Genomic DNA, 22,330 nt, shown 5'->3' on the forward strand with positions numbered 1-22,330 from the left:
TTAGAATCAATACATATTCAGTTCAGTTTCAAACGGGGCCCATGATCTCAGAACGTGTGTAAATGACCATGGAAGTAGGCAAGACAGCACAAACCGATCTGGGTCCAGGCTAGTATTTTCATGCTTCCCTCACACAGACACTGACCTGCTGCAAATCTCTTTTTGACCAGCGAGAGCCTGTAGCCAGTCCCCACCAGCTGGATGTCACAGCCTGACAGAGTGCTGCCCTCGCTGGTGAACTGCACCGCCAACTGGGACGGCTTACTGGGACCCTCTGTCAACTGGAACCTACCCAGTAGAGCCCCCACTCCTATAGGAGAGAGAATAATGATGATGGTGATGTTGATGGTGATGAAGATTACGACAAAGTTGAGGCAGATGATAACAAAGATGACGAGGAGGAAGAGGAGGAAAAGGAGGAAGACAGGAGAGGAGAAAAAGGAGGAAGCGGAGGAAGACATGAGAGGAGGAGAAAGAGAAGGAGAAAGAGGAGGAAGACAGAAGAGGAGGAAGAGGAGGAGAAAGAGGAGGAAGACAGGAGAGGAGGAAGATGAGGAAGACGGGAGAGGAGAAAGAGGAGGAAGACAGGAGAGTAGGAAGATGAGGAGAAAGAGGAAGAATGAGAGGAGGAAGTGGAGGAAGACAGGAGAAAGAGGAGGAAGACAGAAGAGGAAAAGGAGGAGAAAGAGGAGGAAGACAGGAGAGGAGAAAGAGGAGGAAGACAGGAGAGGAGGAAGAGGAGGAAGACAGGAGAGTAGGAAGATGAGGAGAAAGAGGAGGAAGACAGGAGAGGAGGAAGATGAGGAGAAAGAGGAGGAAGACAGGAGAGGAGGAAGATGAGGAAGACAGGAGAGGAGAAAGAGGAGGAAGACAGGAGAGGAGAAAGAGGAGGAAGACAGGAGAGTAGGAAGATGAGGAGAAAGAGAAGGAAGACAGGAGAGGAGGAAGATGAGGAAGACAGGAGAGGCGAAAGAGGAGGAAGACAGAAGAGGAGGAAGAGGAGGAAAAAGAGGAGAAAGACAGGAGAGGAGGAAGATGAGGAAGACAGGAGAGGAGGAAGTAGAGGAAGACAGGAGAGGAGAAAGAGGAGAAAGACAGGAGAAAGAGGAGGAAGATGAGGACAGGAGGAGGAAGATGAGGAGAAAGAGGAAGAATGAGGAGAAAGAGGAAGAATGAGAGGAGGAAGTGGAGGAAGACAGGAGAAAGAGGAGGAAGACAGAAGAAGAGGAAGAGGAGGAGAAAGAGGAGGAAGACCGGAGAGTAGGAAGATGAGGAGAAAGAGGAGGAAGACAGGAGAGGAGGAAGATGAGGAAGACATGAGAGGAGAAAGAGGAGGAAGACAGGAGAGGAGAAAGAGGAGGAAGACAGGAGAGTAGGAAGATGAGGAGAAAGAGGAGGAAGACAGGAGAGGAGGAAGATGAGGAGAAAGAGGAGGAAGACAGGAGAGGAGGAAGATGAGGAAGACAGGAGAGGAGAAAGAGGAGGAAGACAGGAGAGGAGAAAGAGGAGGAAGACAGGAGAGTAGGAAGATGAGGAGAAAGAGGAGGAAGACAGGAGAGGAGGAAGATGAGGAAGACAGGAGGCGAAAGAGGAGGAAGACAGAAGAGGAGGAAGAGGAGGAAAAAGAGGAGAAAGACAGAAGAGGAGAAAGATGAGGAAGACAGGAGAGGAGAAAGATGAGGAAGACAGGAGAGTAGGAAGATGATGAGAAAGAGGAAGAATGAGAGGAGGAAGTAGAGGAAGACAGGAGAGGAGAAAGAGGAGAAAGACAGGAGAAAGAGGAGGAAGATGAGGACAGGAGAAGGAGGAAGATGAGGAGAAAGAGGAAGAATGAGGAGAAAGAGGAAGAATGAGAGGAGGAAGTGGAGGAAGACAGGAGAAAGAGGAGGAAGACAGAAGAAGAGGAAGAGGAGGAGAAAGAGGAAGACCGGAGAGTAGGAAGATGAGGAGAAAGAGGAGGAAGACAGGAGAGGAGGAAGATGAGGAGAAAGAGGAGGAAGACAGGAGAGGAGGAAGATGAGGAAAAAAGAGGAGAAAGACAGGAGAGGAGAAAGATGAGGAAGACAGGAGAGTAGGAAGATGAGGAGAAAGAGGAAGAATGAGAAGAGGAAGTGGATGAAGACAGGAGAGGAGAAAGAGGAGAAAGAGGAGGAAGACAGGACAGGAGAAGGAGGAAGATGACAAGAAAGAGGAAGAATGAGAAGAAAAAGAGGAGGGAGGAGAGGAGAAATAGGAGGAAGACAGGCGGAGGAGGAGAAAGAGGAGGAAGGAGAGGAGAAAGAGGAGGAAGACAGGACAGGAGAGAGGAAAAAGAGGAAGACATGAGATGAAGAAGATGAGGAGAAAGAGGAAGAATGAGAAGAGAAAGAGGAGGAAGGAGAAATAGGAGGGAAACAGGTGGAGGAGGAAGGAGAGGAGAAAGAGGAGGAAGAAGTCACAGGAAAAGTGAAAGAGGAAGAGAAAGATCACCTACCTCCATTTTCAGACCTTTGGGAAAGGCTTGATATCTTCCATAGAATGTTCTGCTGTTCTGGGTTCCTTCCAGAGAAAATTAAATAAAGTTATAGTTGCCTTGATTATTTTAGTGACACTAACCTGGATAAAAACACTGTAAATGTACAATTCTAAGATTAAATATATTTAAAAACAATCTCAGTCAGCAATTCATTATCCTCACCAGGTGGCAGTGGGAATCATGGTTTGGAGTTTGGCCACGCCCCCGTCCACAGGGACCAGGAAATGGATGTTGTGGAGGGGGAAGGGGGCTGCGGCCATGGCCTCCATGTTGTATTTGTAGTCTATTCTGAGGTCCGTGCTGGTGGTGTCGCCACGCCAACTCACCGCCAGGTTCAGGGGAGTAGACTGGATCCCCTCAGCTGCTACCTAAGACACACACACAAGCACACACACGTGTAAACACGCATAAGCATACACACACACATACGTAAGCACGCACTTCATTGCATTTGTTTAACAATTACATGCCATTGTGACTATACAGTGTACACTGTATGGAATTACATCCCATTGTGACTGTACAGTGTACACTGTATGGAATTACATCCCATTGTGACTATACAGTGTACACTGTATGGAATTACATCCCATTGTGACTATACAGTGTACACTGTATGGAATTACATCCCATTGTGACTATACAGTGTACACTGTATGGAATTACATCCCATTGTGACTATACAGTGTACACTGTATGGAATTACATCCCATTGTGACTATACAGTGTACACTGTATGGAATTACATCCCATTGTGACTATACAGTGTACACTGTATGGAATTACATCCCATTGTGACTATACAGTGTACACTGTATGGAATTACATTCCATTGTGACTATACAGTGTACACTGTATGGAATTACATTCCATTGTGACTATACACTGTATGGAATTACATGTAATAATGTGTACTATGCAGACGGTCTCACCTGATATTTGATCATGTCCACATTGTAGTAGGTTGCTTGAGGCTTCTGGTCAGCGACTCTCCTCAGGTGACTCATCAGGTTTGGCATATTTACCCAGAACTCCTTGGTGTCCACATTGGACATGGTGGTGTCACTGAAAACAAATACATGACATGGGCATTTTGGGTTTACTGATGGTGCAATATTACATTGACTTTATCTGAGTCAGGTATATTATCACATTATATTGTGTATGTTTTCCAAAAATGTGTTTGGTGATCCTGGTAAGTGGTTTAACCAGGTTTCAAATTGCAGGGGTGTCTCTCCCTAACAAATCACAGGGGTGTCTCTCCCTAACCAATCACAGGGGTGTCTCTCCCTAACCAATCACAGGGGTGTCTCTCCCTAACCAATCACAGGGGTGTCTCTCCCTAACCAATCACAGGGGTGTCTCTCCCTAACCAATGACAGGGGTGTCTCTCCCGAAACCAATCTGAGCCTGCGTGTCAGGCTGAACAACACATTTTCTTGTGATTACATTCATGATAAAGCACAGGCCTTATTGCTTAAATGTAATCATTAAAACATGCTGCTATTGGTCCTGTGAATGTCTACTATGTTTAGGGGAATCCAGCAAGAGTCAATGTGTAGCTCCAATCCTGGCCACTATGGGACATCGTTTGGAACATGCCCAAAAAAATTTAAAATATGAATTCCTTGCCCCATAACACAATATTGAGTCCGTGTCCTGTATAATAAGCCTTACCAGCACAGTAGGTGTGGATTGGGGAGGACCTGCTCTAGCCGACAGTAGTTACTGATGCTGAAGGTGAGCACAGGGGCAGACGGATGGCTGGCAAAGTGCCTGGTGATGCCTGCTGGGAAAGACAGCACCATCTCCCCGGTGATCTTCACCACACATCTGGATCATGGAGAACAGAGCCAGCTCAGTGCTCAGAAACGGGTCAGTCCAAAAGAGCAAAACTACAGTACCCTGAATCCATAGGGGTGCCACAAACAATCTACATTTCCCACAGAAATATCCACAGAACAATATATTGCCTAGGCGCATTGCATTTCCCTGTGGGGACAACAAAAGGAGACAATACAGTTTGAAATTGAAATGAAATAGGCATACAGTAGTTGTAATATGATATATATCAACAATATCATAGCCATCTTACTTGTTGCATTTATTCTGATGAGGGTCGCTTTGCCGGCTGAAACATCATGTTGTCATGAATTTGCATTCACATCAGTATTAACTTTGATATAAATTTGACATCAATGTTGTTATTCATATCAGTGTCAATATTTCTACTTGTGTTAGCATTAGCCTATCTTTGAGAGGAATAGCCTAGCATCGATAGGAATGCAAGCCTTACTTGCTGGGGTCGGCTCCTTTGAAGTAGGCGTTGATGGTCTCAGTGAAGGCAGCCGCCACGGGCAGAGTGTCCTGGGCTCCCATGGTCAGTGGGCTGGGTCCTCTGGAGCATCCTGACACACACACACACACACACACACACACACACACACACACACACACACACACACACACACACACACACACACACACACACACACACACACACACACACACACACACACACACACACACACACACACACACACACACACACACACACACACACACACACTTGATCATCACATAAAAGGCACGATCTCAGTAGCAATATCCCTTCCTGTGTCTGTAACGGCCTACAGACATGTGGTCAGATGAGCAGACATGCGTAAGGGAGAGAGAAGGGAAGAGCATAGAAATGACAAGATAGATGATTGGAGAGATCATAGATAGCGAGACCAGAGAAACATGGACAGCCAGGGTAGTACATTACGATAGCCTCCATGCACTGGTACTGGGTCATGTTCATTAGGCACCAAACAGACTGAAAGGGACTACCTCTGAACTTGTCCAATAAGAAATGCTAGTGTTCCGTTTCCGTTGCAGAACGATTTTCCCCCGGCATTGTGCTCTAATGAATACGACCCTGATACGACTCACCTTCGAAAGACAAATAAAACCGGCCATGGTCAAACCATACCATGGTTGGCTGTTTTTCCTCTGTTCGTGTGGAGAGAGGTAGAGAACATGGAGGGAGGGAGAGGGGGATGAGAGGCAGGCAGGAGCAGACGAACAGAAGAGGAGAGGAGAGGAGAGGTGGATGAGTTATTGGAGGTATAACCCCATCACAAGACAGAGGGCAAGGCCAGAGGGAGCATGATGGATGGATGGAAAGAAATAATGTGTGCAGTCTTGTGGAGTCTGATTGGAACATCGGAGGTGTAGATGACTGTGTGTTTAGCAGAGTGAAGATGACGGGGCGGCAGTTAGCCTAGTGGTTAGAGCGTTGGGCCAGTAACCGAAAGGTTGCTGGATCGAATCCCGAGCTGACAAGGTAAAAATATGTTGTTCTACCCGTGAACAAGGCAGTTAACCCACTGTTCCCCAGTTGGCCGTCATTGTAAATAAGAAATTTGTTTCTTAACTGACTTGCCTAGTTAAATAAAAACACTTTAAAATATGACAAGGGAGGTGTGTGTATTCATCAGACTAACCACTTTGACCCATTACTGCTGCTCCTTAATTACTCTTATCTGTATTCTCGTAAGTAAGCATTTTACTGTAAGATCTACACTTCTTGTATTCAGCATTTCACTGTACACTTGTTGTATTCGGCGCATGTGACTAATAAAATTTGATTTGATTTAATGGTAAAAAAACCTGTTTCACAAAAGTCAAATTATAGGCTTCAAATGTGAGCATTCTACCATTGAATATGTTAACACCAGAGACATACACAGGTGAAGGAGGTGTTATGGAGGAGGGTAGTACCTGTAGTGGATATGTTGAGCTCTCTCCCCAGGGTGGGGGTGGAGGCTGCGCTCAGCAAGGTGATGGAGGAGGAACTCTCGGCTCGGGCCAGGGGGCAAAGGGAGGGGGCTGCCGGAGACTGGGGGCTGAAGGGCCGAGTCTGGGGGAGGGGGGGGGAATATCAGTAGCCTGTTGCTGAACCAAACATTTTCCCAACACAATGTAATGTTAGCAGAGCAGCCACAGTTAGGTTTAGTAGTATCTCTAACTTTGTGGAAATCAGTTGAAGAAAAACTAATAAGAGTCACAAGTCTAACATTCTAATAGTGTCTATCACAAGTCTAAAATTCTAATAGTGTCTATCACAAGTCTAAAATTCTAATAGTGTCTATCACAAGTCTAACATTCTAATAGTGTCTATCACAAGTCTAAAATTCTAATAGTGTCTATCACAAGTCTAAAATTCTCATAGTATCTATCACAAGTCTAACATTCTAATAGTGTCTATCACAAGTCTAAAATTCTAATAGTGTCTATCACAAGTCTAAAATTCTCATAGTATCTATCACAAGTCTAAAATTCTCATAGTATCTATCACAAGTCTAAAATTCTAATAGTGTCTATCACAAGTCTATAATTCTCATAGTATCTATCACAAGTCTATAATTCTCATAGTATCTATCACAAGTCTAAAATTCTAATAGTATCTATCACAAGTCTAACATTCTAATAGTATATATCACAAGTCTAAAATTCTCATAGTATCTATCACAAGTCTAAAATTCTCATAGTATATATCACAAGTCTATAATTCTCATAGTATCTATCACAAGTCTAAAATTCTAATAGTATATATCACAAGTCTATAATTCTCATAGTATCTATCACAAGTCTAACATTCTAATAGTATATATCACAAGTCTAAAATTCTCATAGTATCTATCACAAGTCTAAAATTCTCATAGTATATATCACAAGTCTATAATTCTCATAGTATCTATCACAAGTCTAACATTCTAATAGTATATATCACAAGTCTAAAATTCTCATAGTATCTATCACAAGTCTAAAATTCTCATAGTATATATCACAAGTCTATAATTCTCATAGTATCTATCACAAGTCTAACATTCTAATAGTATATATCACAAGTCTAAAATTCTCATAGTATCTATCACAAGTCTAAAATTCTCATAGTATATATCACAAGTCTATAATTCTCATAGTATCTATCACAAGTCTAAAATTCTAAGTGTCTATCACAAGTCTATAATTCTCATAGTATATATCACAAGTCTAAAATTCTCATAGTATCTATCACAAGTCTAAAATTCTCATAGTATCTATCACAAGTCTAAAATTCTAATAGTGTCTATCACAAGTCTATAATTCTCATAGTATCTATCACAAGTCTAAAATTCTAATAGTGTCTATCACAAGTCTATAATTCTCATAGTATATATCACAAGTCTAAAATTCTCATAGTATCTATCACAAGTCTAAAATTCTCATAGTATCTATCACAAGTCTAAAATTCTAATAGTGTCTATCACAAGTCTATAATTCTCATAGTATCTATCACAAGTCTAAAATTCTAATAGTATCTATCACAAGTCTAACATTCTAATAGTATATATCACAAGTCTAAAATTCTCATAGTATCTATCACAAGTCTAAAATTCTCATAGTATATATCACAAGTCTAAAATTCTAATAGTGTCTATCACAAGTCTAAAATTCTAATAGTATCTATCACAAGTCTAACATTCTAATAGTATCTATCACAATAACATTCTAATAGTGTCTATCACAAGTCTAAGTCTAGAAGTGTGCCATACCAGGTCTCCCATTGGTTTCCCAGGGGGCAGTTTGGGTCGAGAGGAGGGCCTTGTAGGAAGAGGGGGAGGGACTGGACTACCTCCTGACAGCGGCGTGGCAGGGCGAGGTGGAGAAGAGGGGCCTATAAAAGGAAAAGGGAGGACCTATGACCCCTATTAAGATTATGACCAGCCATGACCTCTAGATCCAATAGCAATTGTAATAGAGTAATGTCAACAAATTCCATTTTCACAATGATGGCATTACCCATTCTACTTGTATTGTATTTCTATGGTTTCCTAGAGTGGTAATCTACCCCTTGTATTTATATGTTTTCCTATGGTGGTAATCTACCCATTCTATTTCTATGTTTTCCTACAGTGGTAATCTACCCATTGTATTTCTATGTACTCACCACTGCCTGGGCAGGGTCCGGGGGAAGACACCATGGGCCTGTAGGCGGGCGGAAGGAGGGGGGACGGCACACCCCTGAAGCCCGGGGTCAGCACCATGGGCCAGGACATAAAGTCAGGCTGCTCCTCCCTAAGGAACACCAGAGGGGAAGGGATGCCTGCCCGAAGGGAGCGCTCCGCAGGCAGGGGGGGAGGGATGGGACTAGTAGGGGCAGGGGAGTATTCCAGTGGGGCAGCAGGGGTAGAGGGAGCATGGGAGTACTCCAGTATCTCATCATCATCCAAAAACAGACTAGGATTGATGGCGATGCACGGCGGGGAGTCTGGGGGCAAGAAGTCTGGAGGCAGGGGGGAACGGGTTCATTTGGAGGGGGAATGGAGATGATGGAGATGGGTGAGTCGGGGGAGAGGAAAAGGGCGGCGGGGAGGGGGGAGGCTCATCCGGAGGAGGGCCCCGGGAGAGGCAGGGGGAGTCTGGGGTGGAAGAGAGGGAGTTGGGCGAGTCAGGAGGAGGATAGGCAGGGGGCGGAGGCGGGGCCGGTTCTTCTGGTGGGGGTGGTCTCTCACTGTTGAAGCTGACCCATCGGGGCGAGGCCCTGCCCTCATTGATCCGGCAGGATTCCATGGGGCCGAACACATCTTCCAGGTCAAGCACGGGGGAACCTCTGTATGAGGCTGGGGATTGGACGTTCAGGTAGATGGGGGCGGGGCTTGAGACTATTCTCCCATTGTGTAAATCAACTGTCGGAAAATAAAAGTTCAGAGATCTTCCTGAGTTCACTTCTATCAATGCTGTCCAAAGAACAATGACAAGTGTGCACGAGGCATGGGAATATGGAAGATGATTCATGCCAAAACAAATACAAATAAAACCATTGAAGTTTTGGCATGAATCTGCTTCCATATGGGAATTATGGTTACTAGCAAAATAATATTACCGGAAGAATCAGACGAAGAATAGCCTTGACTAGCTGCTTGGATGTTCTTGGGAGGAAGTGGAGGAGGAGCTACAAAGAGAGTGACACTGTTATATAATGTTGCCGGAGAGGATTGCTGCTGTTTTACGGGTTCCGAATCAAATGTGCTATTTTGTTGGTTTTTCACATTGTTTGTAACTCATTTTGTACATAATATTGCTGCTACCGTCTCGTGACCGAAAAGAGCTTCTGGATATCAGAATAGTGATTACTCACTTCAAACTGGACAAATATTTTTTATTTAATGAGTCCGACGCGAAGGATATATTGCTTTGTCAAGACAAGGCCCAAATCCCCGTCATCAGCATGAAGATGGCGATGTTGTACCCACAGCGTCTATTAAAACATTCCTCAACCAGAAACCGTGGATTGATGGCAGCATTTGCGCAAAACTGAAAGTGCGAACCACTGCTTTTAATCAGGGCAAGGTGACTGGAAACATGACCGAATACAAACAGTGTAGCTATTCCCTCCGCAAGGCAATCAAACAAGCTAAGCGTCAGTATAGAGACAAAGTGGAGTCTCAATTCAATGGCTCAGACACGAGAGGTATGTGGAACGGTCTACAGTCAAGCATGGACTACAAAAGAAAAAACAGCCCCATCGCGGACCACAATGTCTTGCTCCCAGACAAACTAAACAACTTATTTTCTCGCTTTGAGGACATTACAGTGCCACTGACACCACACGCTACCAAAACCTGCAGGCTCTCCTTCACTTCAGCCAATGTGAGTAAAACATTTAAATGTTTTAACCATCGCAAGGCTGCAGGCCCAGACGGCATCCCCGGCCGCGTCCTCAGAGCATGCGCAGATGAGCTGGTTGGTGTGTTTACGGACATATTCAATCAATCCTTATCCCAATCTGCTGTTCCCACATGTTTCAAGAGGCCCACCATTGTTCATGTTCCCAAGAAAGCTAAGGTTACTGAGCTAAATGACTACCGCCCTGTAGCACTCACTTCCGTCATCATGAAGTGCTTTGAGAGACTAGTCAAGGACCATATCATCTCCACCCTACCTGACACCCTCGACCCACTCCAATTTGCTTACCGAATAGGTCCACAGACGACGCAATCGCAATCACACTGCACACTGTCCTAACCCATCTGGACAAGAGGAAAACCTATGTAAGAATGCTGTTCATCGATTACAGCTCAGCATTTAACACCATAGTACCCTCCAAATCGTCATTAAGCTCGAGACCCTGGGTCTCGACCCCGCCCTGTGCAACTGGGTCCTGGACTTCCTGACGGGCCGCCCCAAGATGGTGAAGGTAGGTAACAACATCTCCACCCCGCTGATCCTCAACACTGGGGCCCCACAAGGGTGCATTCTCAGCGCTCTCCTGTACTCCCTGTTCAACCAACTCAATCATCAAGTTTGCAGACGACACTACAGTGGTAGGCTTGATTACCAACAACGACGAGACTGCCTACAGGGAGGAGGTGAGGGCCCTCGGAGTGTGGTGTCAGGAAAATAACCTCACACGCAACGTCAACAAAACTAAGGAGATGATTATGGACTTCAGGAAACGGCAGAGGGAGCATCCCCCTATCCACATTGACGGGACAGTAGTGGAGAGGGTGGAAAGTTAAGTTCCTCGGCGTACACATCACGGACAAACTGAAATGGTCCACTCACACAGACAGCGTGGTGTAGAACCTCAGGAGGCTGAAGAAATTCGGCTTGTCACCAAAAACACTCACAAACATTTACAGATGCACAATCGAGAGCATCCTGTCGGGCTGTATCACCGCCTGGTACGGCAACTGCTCCGCCCATAACCGTAAGGCTCTCCAGAGGGTAGTGAGGTCTGCACAACGCATCACTGGGGGAAAACCTACACAACCCGATGTCACAGGAAGGCCATAAAGATCATCAAGGACAACAACCACCCGAGCCATACCTGTTCACCCCGCTATCATCCAGAAGGCGAGGTCAATACAGGTGCATCAAAGCAGGGACCGAGAAACTGAAAAACAGCTTCTATCTCAAGGCCATCAGACTGTTAAACAGCCATCACTAACATTGAGTGGTTGCTGCCAACACACTGACTCAACTCTAGCCACTTTAATAATGGAAAAATATGTGTAATAAATTTATCACTAGCCACTTTAAACAATGCCACTTTATATAATGTTTACATACCCTACATTACTCATCTCATATGTATATACTGAACTCTATACCATCTACTGCATCTTGCCATCTTGATTTAATTAAATGTATCACTAGCCACTTTAAACAATGCCACTTTATATAATGTTTTCATATCCTACATTACTCATCTCATATGTATATACTGTACTCTATACCATCTACTGCATCTTGCCTATGCTGTTCGGCCATCACTCATATATCATATATTGTTATGTACATATTCTTATTCATTCCTTTACACTTGTGTGTATAAGGTAGTTGTTGTGAAATTGTTAGGTTAGATTACTTGTTAGATATTACTGCATGGTCGGAACTAGAAGCACAAGCATTTCGCTACACTCGCATTAACATCTGCTAACCATGTGTATGTGACAAATAAAATTGGATTTGATTTGATGAAAAGACGGAGGAAAAGGGGGAGGAAGATGGGGAGGAAGATGGGGAGGAAAATGGGGTGCCGACGAATAGGTAAACCACCAGGTCCCTATTATTATTATTATTGAGGATGTATGTAGCAGGAGGACTCGTCATTTCCGGTCACAACTTGCAGACTTGTTTACGTGTTGCTGTGCGTTTTGTTGCCAACCTTACTTTGCTACCTGACAAGTTTACGTTTTTAAAACTTTTTAATTACCATTTATATTTTGTCGTTTTTCCCTCACTCAACTTTTTTTCATTCAACTTTTTCACTCCGGATGCTTTATCTGGACGTGGTTCATGAGGACCTCCAACAGCCGAAGCTAAGTAGTAACATTAACATGATGCCTTCTAATTGCAGTCGCTGTACTCATAATATACAGGAGAACGATCGCCTTACGGCGAGGATAGCTGAGCTGCAAGTCCAGCTTCAGACGCAATCGTTAGACAAGGGTAATTTCAGTGTAGGAAAGGATGAAACATCGTCTGTGCCACCAGTAAGTAAGATAGTAACGTTAGTATAAATCCCCTCGCATGGTCCCTGCAGCCGGACAACTTCTCACGGTTTCTGGAGGGAAATGCTGTAGGAATGCTCAACAGGTGTCGCTCATTCAGCCGACAGAAACTTTCAACCGGTTTTCCACATTAAGCAACGAGTCGGAGTCGAGGTCGAGCCTTCTCTTGTCTCTACTCCTCTCGTTACGGGTTCTGAGACGCTGAAGCTTCCCACCATTAGCTCTGACAAATTGAAAACTCTAGTCATTGGCGACTCCATTACCGGCAGTATTAGACTTAAAAAGAATCATCCAGCGATCATACACTGTTTACCAGCGGGCAGGGCTACCGACATTAAGGCTAATCTGAAGATGGTGCTGCCTAAAGCTAAAACTGGCGAGTGGAGAGAGTATAGAGATATTGTTATCCACGTCGGCACCAACGATGTTAGGATGAAACAGTCAGAGGTCACCAAGCGCAACATAGCTTCAGCGTGTAAATCAGCTAGAAAGATGTGTCGGCATCGAGTAATTGTCTCTGGCCCCCTCCCAGTTAGGGGGAGTGATGAGCTCTACAGCAGAGTCTCACAACTCAATCGCATTTTCTCTCTCTCTCATATTGAAAAAGCTACGGTCCGATTGAAATATTATCGATTATTTATTGTAAAAACAACCTGAGGATTGATTATAAAAAACATTTGACATGTTTCTACGAACTTTACAGATATAATTTGGAATTTCCGTCTGCCCCGTCGTGACCGCTCGAGCCTGTGGATTTCTGAACAAAACGCGCCAACCAAATGGAGGAAGTTTGGATATAAAAATAATCTTTATGGAACAAAATGAACATTAATTGTGTAACTGGGAGTCTCGTGAGTGCAAACATCCGAAGATCATCAAAGGTAAGCGATTCATTTTATTGCTTTTCTGACTTTCGTGACCAATCTACTTTGCTGCTAGCTGTTTGTAATGTTTTGTCAGCTGAGAGAGATGTCCTAACATAAAATGCTTGGATAGCTTTTGCTGTAAAGCTTTTTTGAAATCTGACATGCCATGTAGATTAACAACAAGCTAAGCTGTGTTTTGCTATATTGCACTTGTGATTTCATGAAAATTAAATATTGTTAGTAACCTTGCGCAATACCCTAGATGCAGTTGCACCCCTAAAAACAAAAAACATTTGTCATAAGAAACTAGCTCCCTGGTATACAGAAAATACCCAAGCTCTGAAGCAAGCTTCCAGAAAATTGGAACAGAATTGGAACAGCCACACCAAACTGGAAGTCTTCCGACCAGCTTGGAAAGACGGTACCGTGCGGTATCGAAGAGCCCTCACTGCTGCTACACCAAACTGGAAGTCTTCCGACTAGCTTGGAAAGAATAAGAACATTCGAAAACATAATGTTAACTTTCACTGCTATGCGGAAGACACACAGCTGTACATTTCAATGAAACATGGTGAAGCCCCAAAATTGCCCTCGCTAGAAGCCTGTGTTTCAGACATAAGGAAGTGGATGGCTGCAAACTTTCTACTTTTAAACTCGGACAAAACAGAGATGCTTGTTCTAGGTCCCAAGAAACAAAGAGATCTTCTGTTGAATCTGACAATTCATCTTGATGGTTGTACAGTCGTCTCAAATAAAAACTGTGAAGTACCTCGGCGTTACTCTGTACCCTGATCTCTCTTTTGAGATACGAGAGATACGAACATATCAAAACTGTTTCAAGGACAGCTTTTTTCCATCTACGTAACATTTCAAAAATCATAAACGTTCTGTCCAAAAATTATGCAGAAAAAATAATCCATGAGTTTGTTACTTCTAGGTTAGACTACTGCAATGCCTACTGCAATGCCTACTGCAATGACTACTGCAATGCCTACTGCAATGCCTACTGCAATGCCTACTGCAATGCCTACTGCAATGCCTACTGCAATGACTACTGCAATGCCTACTGCAATGCCTACTGCAATGCCTACTGCAATGGCTACTGCAATGCCTACTGCAATGCCTACTGCAATGCCTACTGCAATGCCTACTGCAATGCCTACTGCAATGCCTACTGCAATGCCTACTGCAATGCCTACTGCAATGCCTACTGCAATGCCTACTGCAATGCCTACTGCAATGCCTACTGCAATGCTCTACTTTCCGGCTACCCGGATAAAGCACTAAATAAACTTCAGTTAGTGATAAATACGGCTGCTAGAATCCTGACTAGAACCAAAACATTTGATCATATTACTCCAGTGCTAGCCTCCCTACACTGGCTTCCTGTTAAGGCAAGGGCTGATTTCAAGGTTTTACTGCTAACCTACAAAGCATTACATGGGCTTGCTCTTACCTATCTCTCTGATTTGTTTTGTTTTTTGTTTATTTAGTAAACATTTTCTTAACTCTATTTCATTGTTGGTTAAGGGTTTGTAAGTGAGCATTTCACGGTAAAGTCTACACCTGTTTTATTCGGCGCATGTGACAAATACAGTTTGATTTGATTTGACTTGGGTAAAACGACACTAGGTTAGTCTATAGACTTACTTAAAGCAGCAGTCAGCAGTTGAAACAATAACAACACCTACTACACACCATTGTTTCAGTCGAAGGCTGGAGAAATGGAACCCCTCTCAAATTCAAAGATAGCTATGAATGCAAGGACTGGCCATCCATGATATCAGAAGTGCAGTTTTAAGCAATGCGTTGAGTCTATACAGTGTTTGTTCACATTTACTTTGGTTTTTTTTGGAGTAAAACAAGCTTATATTTTGGGGTTCTGATGTGGTTAGACAGTTGAACTACAGCTCATGATGCATTTCTAAGTTATATTCTTCAATAATCAATGGGTACATATCAATCATTTATAAGTCCAAAAATGGATGTATAAACTGCTGATTGCCCCTTTAACACTTAGTAACACACTATTGACTATAACATTGGTCTCAAACTGGCGGCCTGTGGGCCATATGCGGACAACAAGCTGATATAAATGAGGCCCACCGTTGTGTTAGCAAATGTCATATAATAGCACAATCAGGACTGATATAAATGATATAGTGGGGGCTTACCTCCTGTGGGAAAGTTTCTGGTCAAAGGGGAGTCAGAGTCTGGTCTGGAGTCACACCATGCATCAGCCTCTATACAGACTACTATGATAGACAAAGGATATCAACATGGTTAATCACACCTCAGTGGGATATGATGCACAAACGTAACAAACAATTGACACACATTTAGATACCATTATGTAAAAACACAAAGACACACATACAGTCAGAAAGACTATTGAGAGTTACCATCATTTCTGTTACTATCGTATCTGTGTGTCTCATAGGTCGTCTCAGGAGAAGGCCCGAAGAAAGCTGGGGATGCTCTGCGATTCTGGGATACTCTCTCACTGGAAGAGATGGTATGTAAGTCGCTCTGGATAAGAGCGTCTGCTAAATGACTTAAATGTAAATGTAAATGTAATGTGATTTTAAAACTCTGATTTTCAAGATTTCAGCGATGTACTTGTATTTTGTTACTTAATTGAATTTAATAGCTTAATTGTTTTCCCAAACAAAACATTTATCAGAAACAACACAAATTATATCAATACAGTACATAGCAAATATGGTATCCTGTTTGCTGTGTCAGCGTTGGCAGTTTTGAACTCTGACCTTTGTGTCTCGGGGGCTTGTCTTGGTGTAGGGGTGGAGCGTCTGGGTCTGGCGATCTCCTCACCTGGAAAGAACAATCAGTGATATTAGATTATATACAGTATATCATCATATTATACTGTATCATATATTAATATATGTATTATAGAATAGCTCAAAAGTATAGTGGAGTTTTTGCATGTAAGTATAATGCCTTCAGAAAGTAATCACACCCCTTGACTTTTTCCCCATTTTGTTGTGATACATCCTGAAATTATAATGGATTAAATTGAGATTTTTTTTGTCACTGCACACAATACCCCATAATGTTGAAGTGGAATAATAATGTTTTTCAAAATTTTGACAAATTCATTAAAAATGTAAATCTGAAATGTCTTGAGCCAATAAGTATTCAACCCCTTTGTTATGGCATCTCAGGACAGATAATGTGATAATTATCTGATAATCAGATAATGTTATCAGATAATGTGCTAAACAAGTAACATAATAAGTTGGATGGACTCACTCTGCGTGCAATAATAGTGCTTATCATGATTTCTTTATGAATTTCAAAACAGATTAAACCACAAAGACCAGGGAAGTTTTCCAATGCCACGCAAAGAAGGTCACCTATCGGGTAAAAAAAAGAAGGAAAGAAACCGCTCAGGGATTTCACCATGAGGCCAATGGGGACTTTAACAGTAGTTTAGTGTCTGTGATAGGAGAAAACTGATGAGGCAAAGCAATTCACTTTTTGTCCTGAATACAAAGTGTTATGTCCGCGGAAAATTCAATACAACACGTTACTGAGTACCAATGTTCCCTCCAAGCTGCGTGCATGTGCAGTAGCTCCCCATGTTACGCATGCTCCCGCTTCCCCTCTCGGTCCCTTCATTACGCACACCTGTCACCATCATTACGCGCATCTGTGCTCATTGGACTCACCTGGACTCCTTCACGTTGTTGATTGCCCCCTCTATATCTGTCTGTTCCTCAGTTTTGTTCCCCGTGTCAACATTATTGTCGTAATGTCGTTTTATTCCCCCTCCCTGTACTTGCTTCTCGTCTCCAGCGTTGGTCCTTACACCCCAGGACTGCCTCACAGAAATATCAGCCCACAGAGAGAAGCACGAGATTGAACTTCACTCAACTTTCTAGAGCAGTGGACACCAACCAGAGTTAAATCAAGTTGACTCCTGGTTATTTCTCCTGCCTCCCAGAAAAACCTTCATGTAAATGCACGGTGATCCTTCTGTGCAATCATTCTAATTTCAGACCTGCTCTCTTATTTGTACATATAGGTTATGGGGCAGGCTGGTGGGGTAAGTAACTGATCTTGAAACAGGTCTTGGCAGTGGTGGTCAGCTAGTGAAGAGGTCCCTAGGTAAACTGAGGGATAGCCAAATCAGAAATTAATAAGAAAAGTTTTTAATGTCCAAAAATCCTTAAAAATATGATGAATCGAACCCAAAACAAGCCGAAGAACTGTCAGTTCCGGGTGAGAGGAGTGAGGAGCAAACTGCTCCTGATGGCGTTATCTTAGCTAGCAGCGCTGCTTATCCCAACAGTTCAGCATCATAACCGGGACCTCCACTAGCTAGTAGGCCTACTAGCGAGTCAGACTCGGCGGGAGAGGAGGTCAGGGAGCAGGGGGACAGAGCATCCACCGACGAAGTGCCCAGTTCAATTTGGACGGAAGCTCAGTTTAAGACCAAGCAAACTTATAACCCCTGGCTTGTCAAGCAAAATTCAAAGCTGGGCTGTACAACATTCAAAAAGGTAGAGAGTTTAGGCCCAGAAAAGACTGGAGGGATAAAACTAGCAAAAGAGTAGGTGAAATGTACATTAACATCCTCTGCCGTAAAAAAAAGCAACAAATAGCCCTCAGAAAAAAGGTTTCTGAACATGCCCAAATCAAGGCCCATTTAGCAGCAGCACGCATTGTAGACAAGGCTAAAGACGAACACCTTAACACAGGTTGTAGTTAACACTTCAAATAAAAACATAGACACTACAGCCAGAGTCTTCAGGAGACTAAACGTCACAGCAATTGACTGTCAGGAGTTAAATGGACTTGACATGGGGAGAATTCTCGATTTCCAATGTTGCTTGCTCCAAAATACAGCAGCATATTTCATCCAAAATGAAGCAAAAACTATTTGAAAGGATAGTACAGTGCTCTCCCAAAATCAGCCTAATGCTTGATGAGGCTACTAGTTTGAATAAAAAAAAAAGAGTGCCTTGATTGTATACGTCAGACTTCAGCTGGCAGATATGGATGTACCAGCAAACATGTTTCTTGATCTTGTGGAACTGGAGAATTTATCTGCTGGAATTGTCCGTAAACTCTTTCCAAGGTTTCAAACTGAATCGTGGAAGACCCAGCGACAGAGTCATTAATCAGAGGGAGTTTTTCGAGAGCTTGGCGAGGAACATGGAGGCTAGAATGTTCTCTCAAGGAGGACGGGCGGTGGACAATACAGGAAACAGACAATTCATAGAGGAGCTGAAGGTGTAGAATAGAATCTCTCTGGCAGCGGTTTGTCATTGACAGTCCACATAAGGTTATACACACCTACAGGCAGTACAGGGACACTGATGGTAATGATGAAAGGACATTCCAGATGGACTTAAAGAGCTGGCTCAGCACCATCCCCATCTACAGTGCAGAATGCGAGCGGGGACATTCTCAAATGAATCTGATTTGCACCTCAACCCGCGCCTCTCTGCATACCACCACCATATCATGGCTACTCTTTCTGAACCTTGTCGGCCCACCCCTGACCAAATTCCAACCTGTCCCCTATGTGAGGTCATGGATTGCTAAAGGACACAGATGTGTCGCAGACACCAGGAACAAAACAAGAAATAGGGAGGAGAAGTTTTGGAAAACTAAGGTAGGAAGATCCTTTTTCTTTTACAAACTTGTTCTGTACTGTGAAGTTAATCTGAATAAATGCTTCATATTAACACATAGGTAGGAGGCCAATACATTATAATATGTGATCTGCTGTAACCTACATTGATACATTTTATTGGAAGTATATTCTGATATCAAATCAAATGATTGTGATATGTTTGTTCCACTGCCACATTGATGTCTTGAAAAGTAAATGAAATTGGAGTCTTGGAAGGTGGAGGGTGTTGGAGGGTGTTCTGCAGTGACGCCTAAAAATGTTGCTGTACATTGTTGACGTCTTGCAAATGAGGCTGTAATGAATTCAGACTTCAAGCCCCACAGCTATACTAGAGGACGTGGGCATAGTATATGCAAGGTCTATTTCATGATCATGTGATATGTCAATTGTTTGTCAATGATGTTAAAGGTAATTATGATGCAACCATGACGGTGATACGATATGGATTACAATTATCATCCTGAATATTAAGGCTATAAGCACTACGTTACACACATAAGCACTCAACCATCTTACTCTTATACAGACATCGTACACACTCTCACTAAATCACATCCTCCAATATCATACACATCAACTTACTCAGATTTACGACACACATAATAATATCTTGTCTCAATTTTCTAACATCTGTGGCATTGGCTCACAGGCAAGGGAATAAAACAAATATTGTTTTCGCTGTAAAACATTTTAAAAATCGAACACGATGTGTATGATATTAACAATATGTTTATCTTTCATTTGCTGTATTGGACTTGTTAATGTGTGAAAGTTAAATATTTCTAAAAAATATTTTGGAATTTCCCGCACTGCCTTTTCAGCGGAATGTTGGGGGGGGTTCCGCTAACCATAAGAAGTTAACATAAATCATCAATAAGGTTCCAACCGGAGAATTCCTATGTCTGAAGAAAATCACTGGAACGAGAGCTAACTCTGTCGGGAGTGCACGTCACGAGCCTGAGACACTCTGCCAGACCACTAACTCATTCAGCTCCCATTGCCCCCTCCTTTATAGCAGAAGCCTGAAACCAGTTTCTAAAGACGGTTGACATCTAGTGGAAGCCGTAGGAAGTGCAACTTGACTCCATAGACACTGTGTATTCCATAGGCCAAGCTTTGAAAAACTATTTCCCACTTCCTGGTTGGATTTTTCTCAGGTTTTCACCTGCCATATGAGTTATGTTATACTCACAGACATCATTCAAACAGTTTTAGAAACGTCAGAGTGTTTTCTATCCAATACTAATAATAATATGCATATATTAGCATCTGGAACAGAGTAGGAGGCAGTTCACTCTGGGCACGCTATTCATCGAAAAGTGAAAATGCTGCCCCCTATCCCAAAAAGGTTAACAAATGTACAGCAAGATCAGTGCGAAGGCCAGAGGAATAACAGAGGAATAACTTTGATGACATACCGGTAGAGGTATATCAAGTCTTTTTGATATACTATAAACTCTATTGTTAGATTGTTTTAACTACTACTATAGACATGGTAGTCTGTCAGGTACTCAGCAGGAAGGTCTGATTTCTCTATTATTATAACAAGACCCAGACGGAAAATATAAAGACCCAGTTTATCTAAAAAACTGGAGGCCCCTTACACTTCAATGTTGTGATGCAAAAATACTAGCGAAATGCATAGCACTCAGAATTAAAAGGGTTTTACCAGGTATTGTTCATCCTGACCAGACATGTTCATCCTGACCAGTTTTTTACATGGACGATACATTGGAGATAATATACGACAACTACTAGAAATAATAGAACATCATGAAACATCTAAGAAGCCAGGCCTGGTATTTATAGCAGATTTTGAAAAGGCATTTGATAAAGTAAGACTGGATTTTCTATATAAATGCCTAGATTTTTTCAGTTTCGGTGATTCACTTATAAAATGGGTAAAAAATAACTTATAGCAACCCCAGGTGTAAAATAGTAAATAATGGCTACTTCTCAGAGAGCTTTCAATTGTCAAGAGGAGTTAAACAAGGGTGTCCACTGTCACCATATCTATTCGTTACGGCCATAGAAATGCTAGCTATTAATATCAGATCCAATAACAACATTAGAGGAATAGAAATACAAGGCTTAAAAACAAAGGTGGCCATGTATGCCGATGACTCAAGTTTTATATTAAGTCCGCAAGTTAGATCCCTGCAATGTCTCATTGAATATGTAGATACGTTTTCTGGACTCTCTGTATAGGTGTACAATAATTATGCTACGTGTACAATATTACATATTGGATCTTTACAAAATACAACATTTACATTACACAGTAGTTTACCAAAAAAATGGGCTGATGGTGAAGTAGACATACTTGGTATTCATATCACAAAATATATAAATAAGCTCTCCACAATGAATTTCAATAGAAAACTTGTAAAAATAGACAAGATCCTGCAACCATGGAGAGGTAAATGCCTGTCTATTTATGGAAAAATTGACCTGATTAACTCCTTAGTCATATCTCAGTTTATACTCACTTACTTATGGTTTTTCAAATCATATGAGCAAAAAAGATTTTGCTTTATCTAGGATGCTAAACCAGACAAAATAAACCGTGCCTATCTATATAATGAATATGAATTGGGTGGGTTGAGATTATTAAATATAAAAGCACGAAACATCTCTCTAAAAGCTTCACTTATTCAAAAGTTTTACTTGAACCCTAAATAGTTCTCAAGTAGGTTACTACGAAAATGTCACGACTTCCACCGAAGTCGGCTCCTCTCCTTGTTCCGGCGGCGTTCGGCGATCAACGTCACCGGCTTTCTAGCCATCGGCGCTCCGTTTCTCATACGTCCATTTGTTTTGTCTTGTTCCATTACACACCTGGTTTTCATTCCAAAATTGCTGTATGTATTTAGTCCTCTGTTCCCCACCATGTCTTTGTGTGTAATTGTTTATTGTTATGTGAATTTTTGTCAGGCGCTATACTTTTCCTATGTTCCGTGTTTTTGGCACGTTATTGTTATTATGTGCTGTCATTTTTGGACCGGAATTAAAGTGCGCCTGTTTATTACACTCTGCTCTCCTGCACCTGACTTCGCCTCCCGTACACACCCTTGACAGAAAAGCTCATTCATTATTTAAAAATGGCCTTTTGCCTTTGTGCAGATTGCCATGTCTAATTTCCGATTAATTGAAAATGACACTTTTTTCAAAGCATCTCTCTTTTTCAAACAAGCATTGCAGAGCTGGCTACAATCTCAATTTCATCCCCCTGACAAGA

The 22,330-nt window shown here is 42.5% G+C and overlaps 1 pseudogene; it reads right to left on the reverse strand.

Annotated features, from left to right (window-relative positions):
• Nucleotides 1-22,330, reverse strand: part of LOC124042109 — a 62,958-nt pseudogene that overhangs the window by 2,679 nt on the left and 37,949 nt on the right.

Source organism: Oncorhynchus gorbuscha, linkage group LG08 (genome assembly GCF_021184085.1).
Source record: "Oncorhynchus gorbuscha isolate QuinsamMale2020 ecotype Even-year linkage group LG08, OgorEven_v1.0, whole genome shotgun sequence".
Lineage (NCBI taxonomy): Eukaryota > Metazoa > Chordata > Actinopteri > Salmoniformes > Salmonidae > Oncorhynchus > Oncorhynchus gorbuscha.